Below are 21,153 nucleotides of genomic sequence, written 5' to 3'. Positions count from 1 at the left end.
CTTTGGCAAATTATATAACCTTTCTAAGTATGCAAAGCACTTAGAAGAATAGATGGCACAGTTTTTACCATAGTGCCTAGTATTACTGTGCGGCGGCTGGCTGGGCAGATCCATGCTGGAACTTTTACAACAGTCTCTTTTAGACACATTACAGCACAACACTGGAATCACTCAGTAATTATGCATATAGCTGTTGACTGAATAACTTACCAGCTGCTCAAAGGGAAATTAGAGATGATGAAACCAGAATGGGTATCTCCAAAGGGAAGCTGAGCCAGTCTTTAAGATTCTGACTCCCTGAAGCTGTGAGGTAAAAATCTGAGTGCTCTCCAAGGGCAAAGGCATCTGTAGTCTATGAACATCTGCTTTAAAGCAATCAAGAATATCTCAGCTTAGCTTCAAATAAGGAACCAAAATGCAAGCTCCGTGTTACTGGAGAGAAAGTTAACCAGTTTCCAGAATAAGCAGACATTTGATTTCTTATATAGCGGCCATGATGGAGCTGATGTTCGTATTGTACCAGAACCATAAAATAATCTGTAGGAATGCTACCCTCTTGTTGCCTATAAGAATTGTGCTACACAGAGACAATAAATAAAGTGAAATGTAGTCTAAAAATGAATAAACATCCTTCCCTGAGGCAGCACATTCTCTGAATTACAAGCTATGTTTGACCTCAGATTATTTACTTTTTTTTTTCTTATTCTCCTCCTCCTCCCCTCACTCCTCCTCCTCCTCCTCCTCCTCCTCTTCCTTCTAAATGCCAAACAAGTGATCAGTTTGGGATAGCACAGCCTCCAGAGAGTATTGAGATATTGATAACCAGGGAGGATAACTAACATCTTTATGACAACTAATCTGTAACCTCAAGCTACCTTTGACTAAGGCGAATATCTATACTATATGAAACACATTAAAGGAAGTTAGAGATTTAAAGAAGTTTCCTACAAGTCAACCTTCCGATAACAGTAAAATGTGGCTTCAGGACTTGGTCTCCACCAAAGCAGTTTTAGTTGGCAGTGACAACCAGCAGCCTTGTCACTAGGATCCCGGTCAAGGAATACCAACTGACAAGCACAAAGCCTGTGGATGATTAGAAACTTTTCCATGGCCAAAGATAGACTATGATGATTCCTTATAATCTTTAACACAAAATGATGGCTAGAATTTCACAAGGGGTAGGAGCAATCAAAGGCATCATGCAATCCTAAGGAAAGGAAAGAAGTTATATTATATATTTAGATAAGGAGTCATAAAAACTCAAATGCCAGCAGAGGCCAGACAGGCACTACAAATAATTGATGTTGTTCAGATGTGAGAAGAACAACTATGCAAGCATGATAAACAGCAGCATACAGTAAGGAAAAGAGAGACTGTGAACAAATAAGATCAAGTGATCTGTTCAAAGGAACTAGCTATTTCTTAGCCTGTACCAGTCCTTGCCATATAAAAACATACCTCCTATCAGCCTTCTTAAAATCTGGAAACACCTGGTTTTTATATATGATTTTCTAACATTTAAGTGGTAGCAATAAACTTAATAAAACTTTGATCATTGAAACATGTGTCACTGGCAGACACAGAGGCCCCCATGATCCTCCACCTTCTCATGTTCATATCTTTCTTCAGTCTCCTTTTCTTGGGTATAAACAGGTCTTGCAACTTGCTTCTAACCAAGGAAACTTTGCAAAGTGATGGAGTGTCACTGCAAGGATTCCATGACATTATATAAGACTCTGCTTTGCTGGTAGAGTCACTCTAGAGATTCTCCTTATTGATGGATGAAGTAAGTACCCAAGTAGGGAAAGCCCATATACCAAAGAGCTACAGGTGACCTTTAGGAACTAGAAGAACTAGGGCCAGGGTGGTATCCAGGGGCTGAGAGTGTTCTCTGGTACATAAGAGCTATAGGTAGTCTATAGCTGACATTAGCAAGAATCCAAAGCCTTCGATACAACCACAAACAACCTGAGTGATCTTAGAGCAGATTCTTCCCCAGTTGTGACTCCAGATGAGAACACAGCCAGATGACATTCTGAATGTAGCCTCATGAGACCCTAAACAGAGGACCCAGTTAAGCCATGTTCAGACTGTCATCTTAGAGAAAATTTGAGATGAAAAATGTGTGCTGTTTTAAGCCATCAGTTTGTGCCCATTTGTTATATAACATTATGCAACTAACACACTATGTGAAATAAACAAATCACATCTAAAAGACATATTTTGCCACGGAGAACTAACTTATAGTTTGTGCTGTATTCTATTAAACCTGACATCAATATTTGCCAAAATTATAATGTTCTCTAGGCTGAGATCAAAACATTTAGAGGAACCAGATAAACCCTGAGAGTCATTATAGTACATGCAGAGTATGTTTTTTTCTTTTTAAATTCATTTCCTCATTAGTGAATCAGGAAAATGACTGAAGCATAATCCTGGATTTTACTATCACATTTGATAAAGATTTATGTGCTCATTTCTACAAAGACTGAATGAGTGTGGTCTAGATGATAACAATTACTTCAGGGGTAGATTTTTAAAAGATTGGGTGACTCACCAAATGGCATTTAAAACAGAGCTAGATGTGCAGTAATTATATGTTAAATGGATGCCTGAATGACATTTAATGGACAGAAGCCACCTTGGCATGCCTCAGGTGCCTGCCCTTGTGCTATTCTTCTACAATATTAGAATTAGTAACTCAAAGCAACAGAGTTTCTGGATACTAAATTCATAAATGACATGTTATTTGGAGGAAAAGAAAATGAATTAGAAAATAGAATGCAACAGACTCAAAAGGCCAGAATCTTGCATCAACTCTAATGATAAACATGTTTTTTTTAAGATTTTATTTATTTATTTGACAGAGAGAGATCACAAGTAGACAGAGAGGCAGGCAGAGACAGAGAGAGAGGGAAGCAGGCTCCCTGCTGTGCAGAGAGCCCGATGTGGGGCTCGATCCCAGGACCCTGAGATCATGACCCGAGCCGAAGGCAGTGGCTTAACCCACTGAGCCACCCAGGCGCCCCGATAAACATTTTTTAAGGAATAAAGTGAAATCTCTCAGTTTAGGTTGAAAATTACAAACCACACCCTGAAGAAGTGGAGTACATATGGTAGAGAAATGGAAAGGTCTTATGTCTTGGGCTACATGTCCCTTCTTTGTGAATCAAAAGAAATATGCTTTTGGTTAATGCCACCATTCATCATATAATATACACACATGAACCATGCTACCAGGTTTCATCCCATCTTGATTCTAGGTGTTGGAGAACAATGTTCAAATTTGACAGGTATCACGAACTTTAAAGCCCTTTAAAGGAGGTAATGCAGCATGGTGGTATGGTGCCTGGTACATGGCTGACAGTCAAGAAATATTTATTGTATAACTACATTATGAACAGAGTGAATGAATAGTCTGAAAGCTAAAGCCACATGAAACTGGAAAATGAAGACTTAAATTAGAAGAAGACACAGTGGGGGTTTCAGCTTGCAATTATAGTATACTCGTAATGGATTTCAAGGATATATTGCCCCCAAATAAAGCACCTTGGCGTATTGAATATGTCATCTGAAGGAATTTGAGAAATGTCATGCGTAAGAATACCTTTCAGATCTTCCTGTGAAGCGTAATAAAATCCTCATGAGAAAGTTGTCCTCCCTATACCCAGAAGAAAGGAGTATCCTTATCTCTGAAGACAAAGGGACACAGAGTAGAATCTGAAGGAAAAGGACTTGCTGTTTCCCTCAATTTATCACCCTTTGGTCATACTTTTTTGCCCTACCATATCTTTTCACATTTCTTTCCATTTCCAGCTTTCCATTCTTCCTCAAACTTGGCATATAACATTCAATTTTAATCATTTCTTCAGGTCTTCATTCCTTATGAAGGCTCTGTGTCATGTAGATCTAATATGAAATGAATTTGTATGCTTTTTTAAATTTTTTCCTGTTAGTCTGTCTTTGACGGTTTAGTTTTCATACCAGACAGAGACCCTAAGAGGGTCAAGGAAAACTTTTCTCCCCTATGCTGGTTAAGTACATAAACACAGGAGCAAGACTATTTGAGTTTAAATCAGCTCCTACACCTGTATTTGACATGATTTACTCCCTTTATAATTACATGTTCTTATTTGTAAAATGAAGATCAGAATATCAACATCCATCTCAGGAGTGTTTCATGAAGAGACAAAATGTTAGCACATTTACACAACTTAGAAAAAAGCATGACACTCAGTAGCATTTAGGAGGTATTAGTGATCAGTATTAATATCATTAGTATTTTCCCATTAGCTAAAAGGCTAGTTAAAAGTAGGTTTACTCTTAAATCAGAACTAGTATTGGTGGATGGAAATCAGAGACAGAGACCAGTTCTACATAAAGAAAAACTTTCTAATTATTTCAGCAGGCCTGAAATTGTTTGAAGTAAAGGACACTTCACCTGTGGAAATTTGCAAATAATTATGATTTTTTTAGGAAAGTTCTTGTAAAAATATCTTTGTTTCAATCACTCAACAATCAAATGATCCATCTTATCAGAATCCGTTTGTCCAACCCCACTCCAAAATGGTACAGGAGGACTACTTTGTGAGCATGAGGGAGAAGGCAAGTGTAAGCCATTCAGAATATGGAGAGAGAAAGCACTTCTTTGTGGTCTATTAATATTGCATCTAAGTAATCTTGAATATTTCTTTCATTCAGGGAAGAAGGAATTTAAACTGAAATCCAGGCCTCATCTCAGGGGAATAAGGGAGAAATTTGCACATGTAAGACTTCCAGGGAGAATCAGGTTTCAAGAAAAACACCTCAGAGAAATGAGATTCAAAAAACAAGGGAGTTAACTAATGGTAATGAAACAAAGACTTTGTGCTCTAAAACCAAACTCTTGGTTTGAATTCTGTCTCCATTCCTTATTAGCTTTGTGACCTTGAGCTATTGCCTTGATTTTTTTTTTTCTAAAAAATCAAGACAGTTGTATTACCTACCTCATAGAGTTGATATGAGCATTAAATGGGTTACTATGTGTAAATATTTAGAAGAGCTTTACACACAACTGGTAGCTATAATTCTCCTCCTCCTCCACTTCCTTCTCTTATCTTCCCTTAGTAGTAGTATAGAAGAAGTAGTAAACGTTGCAGTACTAATATTATTTACTAGAATCCTTCATTGTGCCTTGAGAAAAATAAGTAGACAATAAATATTTCTAGGTTTTTTTTTTTTGGCTCTTAAGGAACTCAAGTAACAAGGGTATTACATGTTCCAGACATGTATACAAAAAAATAATCATAAATTATAGAGGCTAATAAAGTTAATTTGCACACCAAGACCCAGAAAATGGACCTGAACCTGTCACTCTACATTTAAAAAAAAACAAAAAACAAAGCAAAACTCTACATTTAAAAAAACAAAAAATAAAAAACAAAGCAAAACACCTCAGTGTCAAGGAAACATAACCTCCAACTCAGCTTACCCTACACAATAGGACCTGTTAGCTTTAAAGGGAAATCTCCAACTTCCTAGCCAGCTATGCCATTTCTGTATTGTCTCTCTTAACAATCTGTAAAACTCACTCTTGCCCAAAATCCTTTGGGAAGAGTGTTCCACTGCTTGTGAGGCACTGTTAGCCAAAACCGAGTGCTTTCGGTGTTGTCAAACCAAAAGACAACAAAGCCAAAGAATAGGAAAAAGAAGGGTTTTACTTGCAACAAGTAAAGGAGAATACCAGGGATATTTCCCAAAGAAATATCTCCTTGAACCACAAAACTGGGAAAGTTTTATGCTTGACTGCATATATATCGGAAGAGGCTTGGACAATAGGGGATTTAACATAGTTTTGGAACAATAGTCATCTGAAGGTGATGGAGTCCAGGTCTAAATCACAAGGGCTGCAAGGGTCAGCATCATCAATTCTCTGGCTTCAATTGGTTTGGTGTCTGAGTGCTCAAAGAGGGTTAAATCCAACAAAGATAACTCTAGAATGTGTTTCAGGTCAATCTTTACTTTTGAACCAGTCTACTGATTTATTGTCCCTGATATGACTGGGCTATCTCTTGGCCTGATAGTGGCTTTTTGTTCTTACATTCTTTAATTCCTTTAAAATCATTATCTATTGGGATCTATGCTTCTGCAATTTTAATATATCCCAGGAAGTTTTTGCAAGAAATGTGCTTTGGTCAAGTAGCGCTGGTCAGGCATAGATCACAAGATGGCCAGGGACATAAAATGACTTTTCTTATATCAAAAAAGCTATGCCTCATCTTTCTTTTTTCCAGGGACCCCCTAACTCTTTCTGCTTATAGCACTGGACTCCCCCAGCCCATGGGTTGTCTTCCCTTCAGTAAAGGACATCAAAGTTGTTACTAACTTGTTTTATTTTTGTCATAGTCAAGGTTATTATTGTTTTCTGTAAAGAGGAAAATGAAAGATGAATCAGCATTAAATCCTATTTTCAAGATTTGTATGTAACTGCATGGATTTGGAAATTGGGAACTTTGAAAACTTTACTGTTTATAAATCCATGAAAGAATTTTTAATTGTTAATTGTTAACTTAATTGTTAATAAAAATAATTGTTAATAAAAATTTTAGTTTTTAATTGTTAATTTAGTTGTTAATAAAACAAATGTTTATTAGCATAAATATTGGATTGATATTAAATTCAAAAGTACGTTGTGGAAGTTAATTTCAACAGGACTACAACTAGCCTGAGCTGTTATACTGAAATAAGAAATGTACTTGCTTGGAACTGACACCTAGTCAAGGCATGACACATAATAATTGACAACATTGTTTATAAGCACAGATCCAAGAAATTTGGGGGGTAGTTTGTACCATTAGCATTTTATTGATAATATCCGTTAGAATGCAACAAGGAGGTACTTAAATTAGAGGGCTGACAACTATTACTAGAAGAGACAGGAGGGAGTAGGGACAAAAGCAGGGAAAATGTGTTTTGTTTTGAAGAATGAGCAGTTCCTTCCACGGGGACACCCAATTAGGTGTTTCAACTGAGAGTCCTTTGCTAGGTGCTTCATCTGATAACCCCTTATGTGAGTCAGTTTGAACCAGACTGAAGTTGAGGACTTCTGCAGAAGACCCCCTAAGTTGTCTTGAAGTTACTTTTAGCTCATTATAATACTAAGATCTCCTCCTATGAGTGGGGCTTTCTCCCAGTTTTTGAACATATGGTATATGCACTAGCATGTTGACCTGCTGGGAATGCACAATTGAACCAAAGTTCCTAAGTAATAGAATATGCCTAAATTCTTTAATGTATATGCAAGCTGCCTTCCTCTGCTCCCTAATACATTGAATTAAACTTCCTGTAATAATGCTATGGGGAGATAGTGCTTTGAGAGCTATCTCCCTGTTTCCTTTCATGCTGCAAGTAATAAAAACTATTTGCTCAAACAGAAAGGACTTGGGCCCGTGTCTGACATATTCCAAGCAGCAAGCCCTTTCCATTCAGTGACAATAATAGTGAGAGTGATGAATTACACTCTCAGTGATGAAGGTGAGAAACCCATTAGTGTCTGCTATCTGGGTTGGTCGTGTGGCTGGGATATGCCCACACAAACAGCAAATTTTAAAATATCCTGACTGAGACTCAGTTCTGGGCATCTGAACCCAAGACGTTCTGTGCATGTGTCAGTGCTTCCTGGTCTGAGAGAATGAGTGTTTATAGGTGTCACCTGGACCTGTCAAGGTGTCTGTGACTATCACATATATCTTTTTTTTTTTTTTTTTTTTTTAGTGCTGTTGCTGCTATACTGAATCCTTTTCCCACAGTAAACTATAGCTTTGTAGGCATGGTCATTTTGGGTCCTCTGAGGTTTCTTAGCAATCAAACCCTAAGTTCCACCATTAGTGAAAGTATACAGCTGACTTTAAAAAAAAAATGTCTAGACATAGCTCACTATTTCTGTTTATTTCACTTTTTAAAGTATGTCCTGGATGTGATAATAGGAGTAAACTAAGGGCAAATTTTAACATTAATAAGTTATCAAAACTTATCAAAAATTAATTTTTCCAGAAATCAAAAGGCCAATTACCTCTACTAAAAGGCTTATTCCATGTAATGATTATAATAAACTCTTTGCAATAAAGGCTACAGGTGATAATTTTACCTGTGAGTTCATTGTAATGGTACTTTTCTAAGAGCAAACGGAATAATCCTTTTGGGTAAATATTTCCTTATTCCCTCAATAAATCTGTACCTTGTATTATCTAGTCAATTAACTTCATCTCTTACTTTCACTTTTAAATCACTGACTTCATTCATTAACTAAAACTATCCTGGAAACTTGTAGCAGAATGTTTATCTATGCTTACTCAGCTACCTTCATGACTACATTTTTTTTCAATCAAAACTCATTTTTTTTGTGGCACATGCTTAAAAAAGCACTACTTCTTAGTGTTGTTATTGTTACGCCAAGAATGTTATGTGTGTGTTTCAGAACAAAGAAATGAAAAATTAAGTGAGGGACCTGGGATCTCCAATCACCAGAGAGAGAATATATGATTTTAACACTGATGAAGTTAAGTAAAATCACATAGTCCTAAGTTTGAATTAAATGTATCAGTGTGCACTCAGCTGTATTTTAGTTTATAACAACAACACAGCACATATTTACCAGGTTGTTCTACTGAAAAAACCTATAAACAATGTCAAATCTACCAGTAATGAGTATTCCTAGAATCGATATGGTAGTCACTAAATATTATTTAGCAGTAAAGAGAAACAGGTACTCTTTTAAGAAATGATCATTCCAGGTTTAAAGTAGGAAATGCATGAGATAAGCCTGGAGTATCTTGTTATAAGAGAATACAAATAATCTGTTAAAGACTATTGAATATATACCCAAAGAAGTTAGGAGGAAATTTCAATATCTTCCCACTGGCTACAAATAAGACAATTTGAGTTTTAGTAAGTGTAAGTGCAATGGATTAAAAATATATCAGATGTGTTTATCCCATGCCTTTATAGAGATTTTTTTTAAGATTTGATTTATTTATTTGACAGAGAGAGAGATCACAAGTAGGCAGAGAGGCAGGCAGAAAGAGGGGGAAACAGACTCCCCGCTGAGCAGAGAGCCCAATGTGGGGCTCAATCCCAGAACCCTGAGACCATGACCTGAGCCAAAGGCAGAGGCTTAACCCACTGAGCAACACAGGTGCCCCCCTTATAGAGATTTTTTTTAAATATTTGTCATCTTTGCAAAATAATTAGCTAGTGCCTTACCATCCAAACCCATAAACAAAGGGGAGGAGGCAGAATTAAGCATTTATCTCGTCTTTTCCAGTTACCCAGGTAATCAAATAGTTGATAAGTTTTTTAATACAGTTTCATATTCCCTGTGGCTGTTATCCATATTTCATTCATGTAGAAGGTTTTATTCTATATCAGATTTTTAATTTTGATGAAACTGGTCTCCCTTAGAAACAAATGCCCAAAGGGACATATTTCAAAAGAGAGAAAGCAGGAATCTCTAGATTTAAAGCTTTAAGGATTGAATGATTAAGGGGCACCTTGGTGGCTGAGAGGGTTAAGCCTCTGCCTTCAGCTCAGGTCATGATCTCAGGGTCCTGGGATCGAGGCCCACATCTGGCTCTCTGCTGAGCAGGGAGCCTGTTTCTCCCTCTCTCTCTGCCCGCCTCTCTACCTACCTGTGATCTCTCTCTCTGTGTGTCAAATAAATAAGTAAAATCGTAAAAAAAAAAAAAAAAAAAAAAAAAAAAGGTATTGTACGATTATAAGCTAGGGGGCACAGACTTCTGCCAAAATGTATTATCCTATCCTATCTGATTGTCTAGCCTACCTTTGTCTGAATCTTTGCCCAGTTCTCAAACTCAGGAAATATACCTCCTCCAAATGCCTCAACCTCTCACCAGATCACAGCCAGAAAAATCCTTCATCTTTGCTCTCAGCTTAGTCTAGTTCATAGACACACTGCTATGTGGTTACTACATTAAACTCCCAATCACTCACTACCTAATGAAAAGTCTCAGATCCACTTGTCACATGACAATCAAATTTATGGACAGACAAGGAAGAATCACTAGAGATTAAAAACATAGATTCACATAAAAACACAGAAATCAAAACAAACAGGAAAAAAAGAACTTGGAGGAAGCAGAAGCAATGCATGGAAAAATAACATAAAATAAACTGTTATTAATGTAACCTCAGAGAGAGGAAAAGAATTATTGCATTCAAGAGAGAAAAATAATTATTCAGGAAAGAAAAAGCTCTTGGGAAAAATATGATAGTTTAATTAGAAGGAATAGAACATAAAGTTGAGGAAATCTATGACCAAAGCTTAGAAAAATAAACAAACAAAAAAAAAAAAAAAAGAAAAGAGTAGGGGAAATATTTGTAAAAGAGAGGATCCCTCCAGAAGTTATCTAAAGAGTAGGAATTTTTAAAAGTGAAATCAGTGAACACATATTAGAGGAAATTAATTTTTTAAGATTTTATCTATTTATTTGTCAGAGAGAGAGAGAGCAAGCGCACAAGCAGGGGGAGTTGTAGGCAGAGGGAGAAGCAGGCTCTCTGCTCAGCAGGAATCCTGATGCTGGATTTGATCCCAGAGACCATGACCTGAGCTGGAGGCAGACACTTAACTGATTGAGCCACCCAGGCATCCCATTAGAGGAAAGTATTGAAGAAATATTTCAAGATTACTCCTATACCTAAAGGGCAGAGTTTCCTTGTTGGAAAGGATTACTGACTGTAAATAAAGTAAGTGGATGAAAAAAGTCTCCAAATAAATCATAGTACTATGAACTAGCAAACTAGTTAACTAATTATATATGCGGGATCAGATGACTAATTTATAGGCCCACAATGTAAGTGAAAACAACACAAAATTGTGTTTTCTAAAGAAATTAAATGACATAAGAAAATACTTAAGGTAGAAGTTTAAGTGGGAAAAAAAAATTGTTTAGTAGGACATATGGATTTGGTTCCTGTATATTCAGAGAACCCAAAAGCTCTCATTCCTGCTTTATGACAAGAAAAATCTGTACAAACTGAAAATCAATGACCTTCCTTGGACACCTCAGAGAACTAAAGTCATAGGGCGAACTGTCACACCAAAATCTGAAGAGATGGCAACATTCTGAGAAGTAAGCAAAGGAGATCTGCTTGCACTGGGCAGAAGCCGCAGGAGCCATAAAACAGCAGAATCAATGAAAGGTTGATTTTCTGGAGGCTGAGCTTAGGTGAGCACAACGATGAGAAAATCTCGTGGGCCCCATCATAAGATACACCCAATGCTTTCCTGGACATTTTTTCTCAGGAACTCCACCAGATTCTGTGATATTGTGGTTTATAAGAGATACTTACATTTAGTCTCCCTCCCTGTTTCTGGAACAGAGCTCCTCAAATGCTTGAAATTTCCTAAGTGATGAGAACAACCAAGTGTCTTTTGTCATGTTAATGAGGTGACTTCAGATGCCCTCTAAGGATGGAGGCTGGTTGCCAGGAGAACCAACAATGTGATTAGAGGGTTGGAAATTTTAGCTCCACTTCTCTGACCTCTCAAGAGGGGAGAGGGACTGGATAATGAATCAATTGTCAATGGCCAGTGATTTAATCAACCATGTTTAAGTAATGAAACCTCCATAAAAACCCAAAATGACAGGGCTTGGAAAACTTCCAGGTGGGTGAACATGTGAAGATGCTTGGAGATAGTTGTACTTAGGCCATGGAAGCTCTGTGTCCTTTGTCCATATTTGTTCTATGCATCTCTTCCATCTGGCTGTTTTTGAGTTATATCCTTTCATAACGAGCAGATAATTTAGTAAGTAAAATAGTTCTCTGAGCTGTGTGAGTCCCTCTAGCAAATTAATCAAACCTAAGGAGGGGGCAGTTGGAACTCCTTATCTGTAGCTAGTCTGTCAGAAGCACAGGTAATAACTTTCACTTGCAACTAGCTTTTGAAGTGTGTGTATTGGAGCGGGCAGTCTTATAAGACTGGGCCCTTATCTTGTGGATTCTGATGCTATCTCCAAGTACATAGTGTCAGAGCTAAACTTTATGTAGGACACTGAGCTGGTGTCAGAGAATTTCTTGGGGTCTTGCAAACCCCTACTCCCAACACATACACAGGCACACACATAACACACACACAAATACATTGGAATTGATCAGAATCCCTAGATTAACTACAAGACATAAACTCTTTAGATTTTCAAGGTTAGGACATAAGAGGAATCCATCCTCATGGTCCTGGTAGTGGGTAACGGACAGTAATTATTGTGAAACATTCACAGAGCCTGCTCCATAACAAAGGCCTCTCTCCAGAGGAAATTACTTTGCAATAGCAGAATTCAGAAACTTTACCACCCCTGAAAGAATGGGGTAGGAGGAAAATCTATACCACTAGAGCAAGGACAAAAATAACTATAAAGCCCACAACATTGAGACACAGGCCTACCTAAAGACTGAGGATATATCAGAAAAGTATAGCATGGTTCTCCTATTCCATATACAACCACCATACCAAGTGGTTGCTAACAGTGATGCTAACAGTGGTCTAAGGATACAAGACATAAACTCTTGGAGAAAATGACTGATACCAGGGCTAGGGAAGGGGAATATATAAGATGAGCCTAGAGCACTTTGTAGTACCAGAAAGTAAGAAAGCACAAAACAAACAAAAAACCCACAACGGAGACAGGACAACTAAATATAATGTGCTATCCTAAATGGGATCCTGGAACAGAAAAATGACATAGAACTCACAGTTCCATATATTCCAATAGGAAATATAAATAAAATATGGACTTCAGTTCATAATAATGTCTCAGTTTTGGCTCATTACTTGTGATGAATGTATCATTTTGATATAAGATGTTAACAGTAGTGGAAACTAGGTGTGGGATATATGGGAACTCACTCTACTATCTTCCTGACTTTCCTATAAATCTGAAACTATCCTAAAATTAAACACTTAGTTTTTTAAATGGTATAAAGAATTGGAGATATGGGACCCTAATTCTGTTTTCTAGAAGAGCTTGTGTAAAATTGCATGAGATTGTTTAGTGTAACCATCTGTGCCAAGATATTTTTGCGAGGGGAGTGTAGTAATCACAAATTAAATTTCTGTAGGGACTCTATTCAGATTGTCTATTTAATCCTGCTGAAGTTTTGTAATTTTCAAGGATCATTTCTTAAAGTTGTTGAGTTTATGGGCATAAAAGTGCTCATAATATTTCCTTATTACCTTTGTAATAGCTGTAGGATTTGTACTGATATTCCTAATAATGATAATTTGCATTTTTCTCTCTTTTTATTTTTGTCATCTTGCGTATTAGTTCTATTGATTTGGAGGGCAGAATCAGCTTTTTTATTCATTGATTTTGTGTACTGTTTTGCTATTTTCAATTTCATTGATTTCTGCTTTTATCATTAGTACTGTTTTCCTTCTATTTGATTTGGGTCCATTTTGCTTTTCTAATTTCCTATAGTAGGAATTTAGATTACTGATTTGAAATCTTTTCTGATTTTGAATGTAAACATTTCTTGCTATGAATGTCCCTCTCAGCACTGCTTTAACTTTATCCTACATATTTTGATATGTTTTCATTTTTGTTCAATTCTATGTATTATTTTTTCTTTTAAACTTTTTTGATGGATTATTTAGATATGCATTCATTTCCATTTGTTTAGAGATCTTCTTGTCTTTCTGTTACTGATTTCTAATTTGATTGTATTATAGGCACAGAACAAACTCTGTATGATTTCAATTCTTCTTTTTTTAAAGATTCTACTTATTTATTTAAAGGAGAGAGACCGGGGCGCCTGCGTGGCTCAGTGGGTTAAAGCCTCTGCCTTCAGCTCAGGTCATGATTCCAGGGTCCTGGGATCGAGCCCCATATCGGGCTCTCTGCTCAGCAGGGAGCATGCTTCCTCCTCTCTCTCTGCCTGCCTCTCTGCCTACTTGTGATCTCTGTCTGTCAAATAAATAAATAAAATCTTTAAAAAAAAATAAAGGAGAGAGAGCATGCACAAGCAGGAGGGACAGAGTGAGAGGGAAAAGTAGGCCTCCCATTGAGCAGGGAGCCTAATGCAGGACTCAGATCCCAGAACCCCTGGAAAATGACCCAAGCCAAAAGCAGATACTTAACCACTGAGCCACTCAGGCACCCCTGTATGATTGCAATTCTCTTAAGTTTGTTGAAATTTGCTTTATGAGCTAGCATATAATCTATCTTGGTATCTGTTCTATGAACACTTGAAAAACAATGTGTATGCTGTTGTCAATTAAATCCTGGTGGTTGAGTGCACTGATAGATTTCCTGTAGTCTTCCTGAAGTATGTTTGAAGTACATATGACTATGTACTTCCCAAATGGGTGTATATAGTTCTTCTTTAAGCCTCATCTGTTTTTGCTTCATGTATTTTGAGGCTCTATTGTTTGATACACATTTTTAGAATCATTACATCTTCCTTGTGGGTTGATACTTTTTTTTTTTTTTCAGCATAACAGTATTCATTATTTTTGCACCACACCCAGTGCTCCATGCAATCTCTGCCCTCTACAATACCCACCACCTGGTGCCCCCAACCTCCCACCCCCCACCCCTTCAAAATTCTCAGATCGTTTTTCAGAGTCCATAGTCTCTCATGGTTCACCTCCCCTTCCAATTTCCCTGGGTTGATACTTTTATCTTTATGTAATTCCCCTCTTTATCTTGTTATGAATTCTACTTCACAAGATATTAACATAACTCCCCTACTTTTAAAATTTTAATTCAATATTTGCATGGTATAATTATTCTCACTCTTTTACTTCCAACTTACCTATATCATTGAATTTGAAGTGAGGTTCTTGTAAGGAGCATAGATTTGGATCATTTTTAAAATTTCAGCCTCGCCTTTTTAACCATTTACATTTAAGGTAATTATTGATATTTAAGGGCATAAGTCTGTCATTTAATACTAAATTTTCTTTTTGCTTCCTCTGGTCCTACTAATTTTACTTTTAGAATTTCAAAACTTATAGTTACACATAGATAACCTTGGAAGGAAATATCTTAATTTGTTACAATGAATTTCTCTTAGCTGTGTGATTCTAGTTAACTTGTATTTCAGTGTATTACATCTTCCATCTCCCATTCAACCAAGGAATGAAGATCACCTGGGGCTCTTATTCTTACCTAGGTAGACTAGCCCAGTTAAAATGGTATGAGGCAGAAGAAAAAGCTACAGGTAATATGCCTGCTGAGATTAGCTTAACATCTCACAGGAAACATATGCTGTACTTAATTGGTGTCAGTGTAGCAAATGCATACGACAGCACCAGTCATACATACAGCCCTCCACGTTTCCCTCAATGTGTGAATGAGAAAAAAGGTTTAATACAACAAACAGACAAATTTTAATCACTCTTAAAATTTACCTTGCCCTGAGACTAAGTTTGCATCCAAGTTCATATTCCAAAGCCTGGAAAGCTTGACCATTTAATGGACCATGCTCGTCAATGTACAAAAGCCTCTCGAAGGCAACAAGACTTGGCCACTTTTCTTGTCATTTGATTCAATCAAGTGCCATGGGCAAAGTGTAAGAAAAAACAAAACAAAAACAAAAACAAAAACGAAGATATTTAAAAAATTACTACAATCATCGTTTTAAGGCAGAGCAAATGGCTCAACAGTCTGTAAACAGAAGCTAACAAGAGTTATTTTTCATGTGACTTCACATTTTATTAGGAGTAGGTTTTCTCCCTCCCCAAACACCTTAAGGCAAGGGACGTTCCATTCTGTGTCCTCGACATGCATGTGTGCTGCACTAAGACTGCCTCAACTTGGTAATTTCCATGTACTGAGAGGCACATAGGGTTCTGGCTGAGCTAGTCTTTTGTTCATTAAAACAGCTATTTATTTATTTTCCCACTAACCATTAAAGAAAGCCCTCACCATGAGAAACAGATATGTCAAAAGACCATTTAAAAGGCAGTCATTTTAAAAGGCATATAATTTATATTTGAATGCATGTATAAGAGCCAGGAGAAAGCTGTGGGTGAACATACCCCCAAACTATTGATATTGGTCACCCCAAGTGGGTGGGAGAGAACAGAGACCAGAAAAGGGAGTTAACTCTTTTATAATACATAACTATTTTTTATTGTATACTTCTTACAATGCATGTGTAAAATTTTTATAATTTATAAAACCAAATAAAGAAAGATTTAAAGGAAAATAAGAAGCAATTCCTTTTAGTGTTCTCTTTTCCAGGCTGCCTGCCCACACTTTGGTATTTATAAACTGGTCCTATTTCTTCTGATTCCCTCCTGCTGCAGAGACAGACTTGTGTCATCTGAGTAGGTCCTACTGTGGGCAGCCCCAAGCTCCATGGGCTCTTACTTTAACTATGCTTGAGTGGAAGTCTTTGACTTGAGACTTTGACAACAGAGAATTTACCTTCTAAGCATTAGACAGAGCTAATATGATATTATGAACACTGAAGGATGGGGGATTCAGTTCCAAGGAGTGGGTTTTCAAGTGCCAGACAACTTGGATACAGATGGGTATGTCAAAGCAGAGGCAAGGCCTACAATATGCCTAGAACCTGCTGAGAATGGTTGTTTAGTGTCATTGAGTGTATTACTATATGATGAAGATCACAGAGTACACATAAACACTTGTCAAATCTTCCACATTCACTGAAAAGAAATGTATGACTATAAAACATAGTACACTGGTCTCTGCCTTCAGTGGCACAGAATTCCTATAATTCTTTTAATTTCCTAAGTGATAAGAGCATTAAGACGATCTTTTGCTTTAATATTTGGTATTTGACCCAACTTCCTGACACATAGCTCCTAAATCCCTTACAATTTTCTAGATGATAGGAATATATTTTGTTGAAATGAGGCAATGCTTGGTGGGCACTGGATAGCTTCAGTATGATGAGGGCTGGTCATTAGAAAGACCACACCATGATTAGAAGCTTGGGATTTTTAGCTCAATTACCCCTCTTCCAGAAAGGAAAAAGGGAAACTGAGTTAATAATCCATCATGCCTATATGATGAAGCCTTCATAACAATCCCACTATTATGGGGTTTGGAGACCTTCCAGGTTGATGAATACAACTCTGTGCCAGAAGGGTCAAGCACCCTGAGAAAGGAAATTTTTAATTTTTAATGTTTGTGGGCCCTGTTTCTGGAATGCCAGAGAAGCTGTATTTTTATCAAGGCCAGAATTACTTCACCAAACTCCAGAGCATGGGCTCTATTTCTGCCCCAAGCACACATTGTACATCTGCCTCATTAACAACCTAAAAGAAACATTTCAAACTAAAGAGTAAAAATCTCCCCAAGTTCCTACCTCCAAAGCCTGCACCCTTGCACATACTATAAGCACAAGATAAGATCTGTTATTTTACGAACTTTCATCATGATGATTTATAATACTAAATGTAACCAAAAAAAAGTGTAACCCTGTATTAAACATTCTTTCTTTGGAGCACTCTTCTTTGTGAAGATTGTGTATCTCAGGCAGCTGTCCTTATTTTGGGGCTGGCTTGAATAAAACTTCCTTCCTTTTTTTTTTTTTTTTTTTAATTCTGAAAGGTTTGTCCATTTAATGTCTATAGACCCAACTTTATGGATAAAGAAGTTCTTGTTCTCAGGACCCTTCTAGACCTCACTCTATGTATCTTTTCATCTGGCTGTTCATCTGTATCCTTTATCATATCCTTTATTACATAAAGAAACAGTAAACGTAACTGTTTCCCTGAGTTTGCCATCCTTGCAAATAATGAAACCTAAGGAAGAGCTCACTGGAAACCTGATTTATAGCCAGTGGTCAGAAGTGCAGGTGATAATCTAGGTCTTGCAATTGGCATAGAAAGTAGAGCAGTCTTATGGGTCTGAGCTTAACCTGTGGGATCTCATGCTATGGCCAGGTAGATGGTGTCAGGATTGATTTAAATTAGAAGATACCCAGCTATTGTTACAGAATTGCCTGACATGTGGAAAAACCTGATACACAACTGGTATCAGCAGTGGTATGAGTATGGCAGTAGAAGTGTGAGAAGAACATTTTTCTTTACAGTGACCAATACTTATTTCAGAATTCACAAATATGAATGCCTGGCATAATCAAGTTTTTAAACTTTAAAAGATAATAATACAAAAACAATTAAAGAAAATATTAGTTAGAAATAATTTTGCACAGCAAAGGAAACAGTGAACAAAACCAAAAGACAACTGACAGAATGGGAGAAGATATTTGCAAATGACATATCAGATAAAGGGCTAGTGTCCAAAATCTATAAAGAACTTAGCAAACTCAACACCCAAAGAACAAATAATCCAATCAAGAAATGGGCAGAGGACATGAACAGACATTTCTGCAAAGAAGACATCCAGATGGCCAACAGACACATGAAAAAGTGCTCCATATCACTCGGCATCAGGGAAATACAAATCAAAACCACCATGAGATATCACCTCACACCAGTCAGAATGGCTAAAATTAACAAGTCAGGAAATGACAGATGCTGGCGAGGATGCGGAGAAAGGGGAACCCTCCTACACTGTTGGTGGGAATGCAAGCTGGTGCAACCACTCTGGAAAACAGCATGGAGGTTCCTCAAAATGTTGAAAATAGAACTACCCTATGACCCTGCAATTGCACTGCTGGGTATTTACCCTAAAGATACAAACGTAGTGATCCGAAGGGGCACGTGCACCCGAATGTTTATAGCAGCAATGTCTACAATAGCCAAACTATGGAAAGAACCTAGATGTCCATCTACAGACGAATGGATAAAGAAGATGTGGTATATATACACAATGGAATACTATGCAGCCATCAAAAGAAATGAAATCTTACCATTTGCGACAACATGGATGGAACCAGAGGGTATCATGCTTAGCGAAATAAGTCAATCGGAGAAAGACAACTATCATATGATCTCCCTGATATGAGGGAGAGGAGATGCAACATGGGGGGTCGAGGGGGTAGGAGAAGAGTAAATGAAACAAGATGGGATTGGGAGGGAGACAAACCATAAGTGACTCTTAATCTCACAAAACAAACTGAAGGTTGATGGGGGGAGGGTGTTGGGAGAGGGGGGTGTGGTTATGGATATTGGGGAGGGTATGTGCTATGGTGAGTGCTGTGAAGTGTGTAAACCTGGCGATTCGCAGACCTGTACCCCTGGGGATAAAAATATATGTTTATAAAGCTGTAAAAAAAAAAGAAAAAAGAAAGAAAGAAAGGATGAATACCCAAGTTTTGTAGCAACATGGACGGGACTGGAAGAGATTATGCTGAGTGAAATAAGTCAAGCAGAGAGAGTCAAGTATCATATGGTTTCACTTACTTGTGGAGCATAACAAATAGCATGGAGGACAAGGGGAGATGGAGAGGAGAAGGGAGTTGAGGGAAATTGGAAGGGGAGGTGAACCATGAGAGACTATGGACTCTGAAAAACGATCTGAGAATTTTGAAGGGGTGGGGGGTGGGAGGTTGGGGGCACCAGGTGGTGGGTATTGTAGAGGGCAGAGATTGCATGGAGCACTGGGTGTGGTGCAAAAATAATGAATACTGTTATGCTGAAAAAATTAAAAAATTAAAAAAAAAAGAAATAATTTTGTGTCATTTCTATTAATGTAAGTTTTATTTGCTTTTCCTGGGATTTTTTTTTCTCTGAGTTTTTTTTTTTTTTGAAGATTTATTTTATTTTTTTTTTTATTTGACAGAGGGAGCGCATAAGCAGGGGGAGCAGCAGAGGGAGAAGGAAAAGCATACTCCCCACCGAGCAGGGAGACTGATGTGGGGCTCAATCCCAGGACCCTGTGATCTTGACCTGAGGTAAAGGCAGATGCTTAACTGCCTAAACCACTCAGGCACCCTTTCCCTGGGATTTTTAAGATTTGAGACTTGGTTAACTTTTACTATGCATAGTACTCTTGGCAGGACTGAGCAAAAAAATGCAAACATTCACTCAAATTACATATTTATGTTGAGAAATCAAATATTAACAATCACATATAATAAATTTAATGAGTATTAAAAGGTAGGCTCTGTCAGCACTTCAATTAGAAGTGAGCTCATATGTTAAAGTGGTAGCAATTCTGAAATTCAATCCATAGCATCATATTCCTGAGGCATATAGTATAGAAAGCTATGTGTTCATAGTTATAGGACCATAGAACAGTCTTGAGCCAAAGATCCAAATAACAATGAATAATATTTGAATAACAATGCCTCCCACCATGGGAAATCCCCCTTATAGAAAGACTATCATCACCATCATCATCATCTTCATCATCTTCAATATTATTCATTGTTACAGAACCTTGGCATTTATTTGAACACATTTGAGGAGACGGAATATGCCTCCAAATCATTTTTTTAGAGCCAAGTTTGAGTGTCTTAACTCCTCAGTGGAAATTCTGATTAGTTATCCCCAAATCCTCATATAATTAGACCACTAGGAATAAAGAGGCAGGTCATACCACAAACCAAAGACTGTCATTTCCCAAACTGGAAAAGAGCAGTTTTTAGGATTTTGTATTTTAGGATTAAAATTAATTAACTGGACCCATGAACTTCTAACATCAACAGCCCCCAATGCATTTATCTGAACAGGAGGGCCCCGCTAAGCAGAGCTCAGGTGATACAAGCCCATGTTGGAAGACCTCTGACACCAGGTGGGTCTTGTTCATACCCAAGTGGCCTCTCTGTAGCAAGACTGTGAAGGTACTCACATTATGCGCACAGCCCGTGCCTATTGTGAGGACCCTTTCTCAGACCAGAAGTCTTTGGCACCCCCTACAGTGTTCACTGGATAAAATTATGTCCAAATCATTCTTAACACATTCATATACATACATGTGAAAAGCATGCTCATATATATTTTAACTTTCTTTTTGAGATCACTGTAGGTTCACATGCAGGTTACTTCTTAGTAATGCAGACAGATCTTATATATACTTCACCTGGTCTCCCCCAATGTTAAGATCTTGCAACACTATAGTAAAAATTCACAACCAAGTTTCACTGACTTTATTTATATTTCACCAGTTTTGCCTGTAGTTTCACATGTGTGTGTTTAGTTCAGCACAAATGTATCACATGTGTAGATTCATGTCACCTCCATCACAGTAAAGGCACAGAGCTGTATCCCTCACA

General features: G+C 37.5%; 1 protein-coding gene across 2 annotated transcripts in view; it reads right to left on the bottom strand.

The window, feature by feature from the left end:
- Nucleotides 1-21,153, bottom strand: part of GABRG3 (gamma-aminobutyric acid type A receptor subunit gamma3) — a 723,796-nt gene that overhangs the window by 562,147 nt on the left and 140,496 nt on the right. The gene's annotated exons all lie outside the window — the stretch shown is intronic.

The sequence above is a fragment of the Lutra lutra genome, chromosome 7, assembly GCF_902655055.1.
Source record: "Lutra lutra chromosome 7, mLutLut1.2, whole genome shotgun sequence".
NCBI classification, from domain to species: domain Eukaryota; kingdom Metazoa; phylum Chordata; class Mammalia; order Carnivora; family Mustelidae; genus Lutra; species Lutra lutra.
This window is presented reverse-complemented; position numbering and strand designations above follow the sequence as displayed.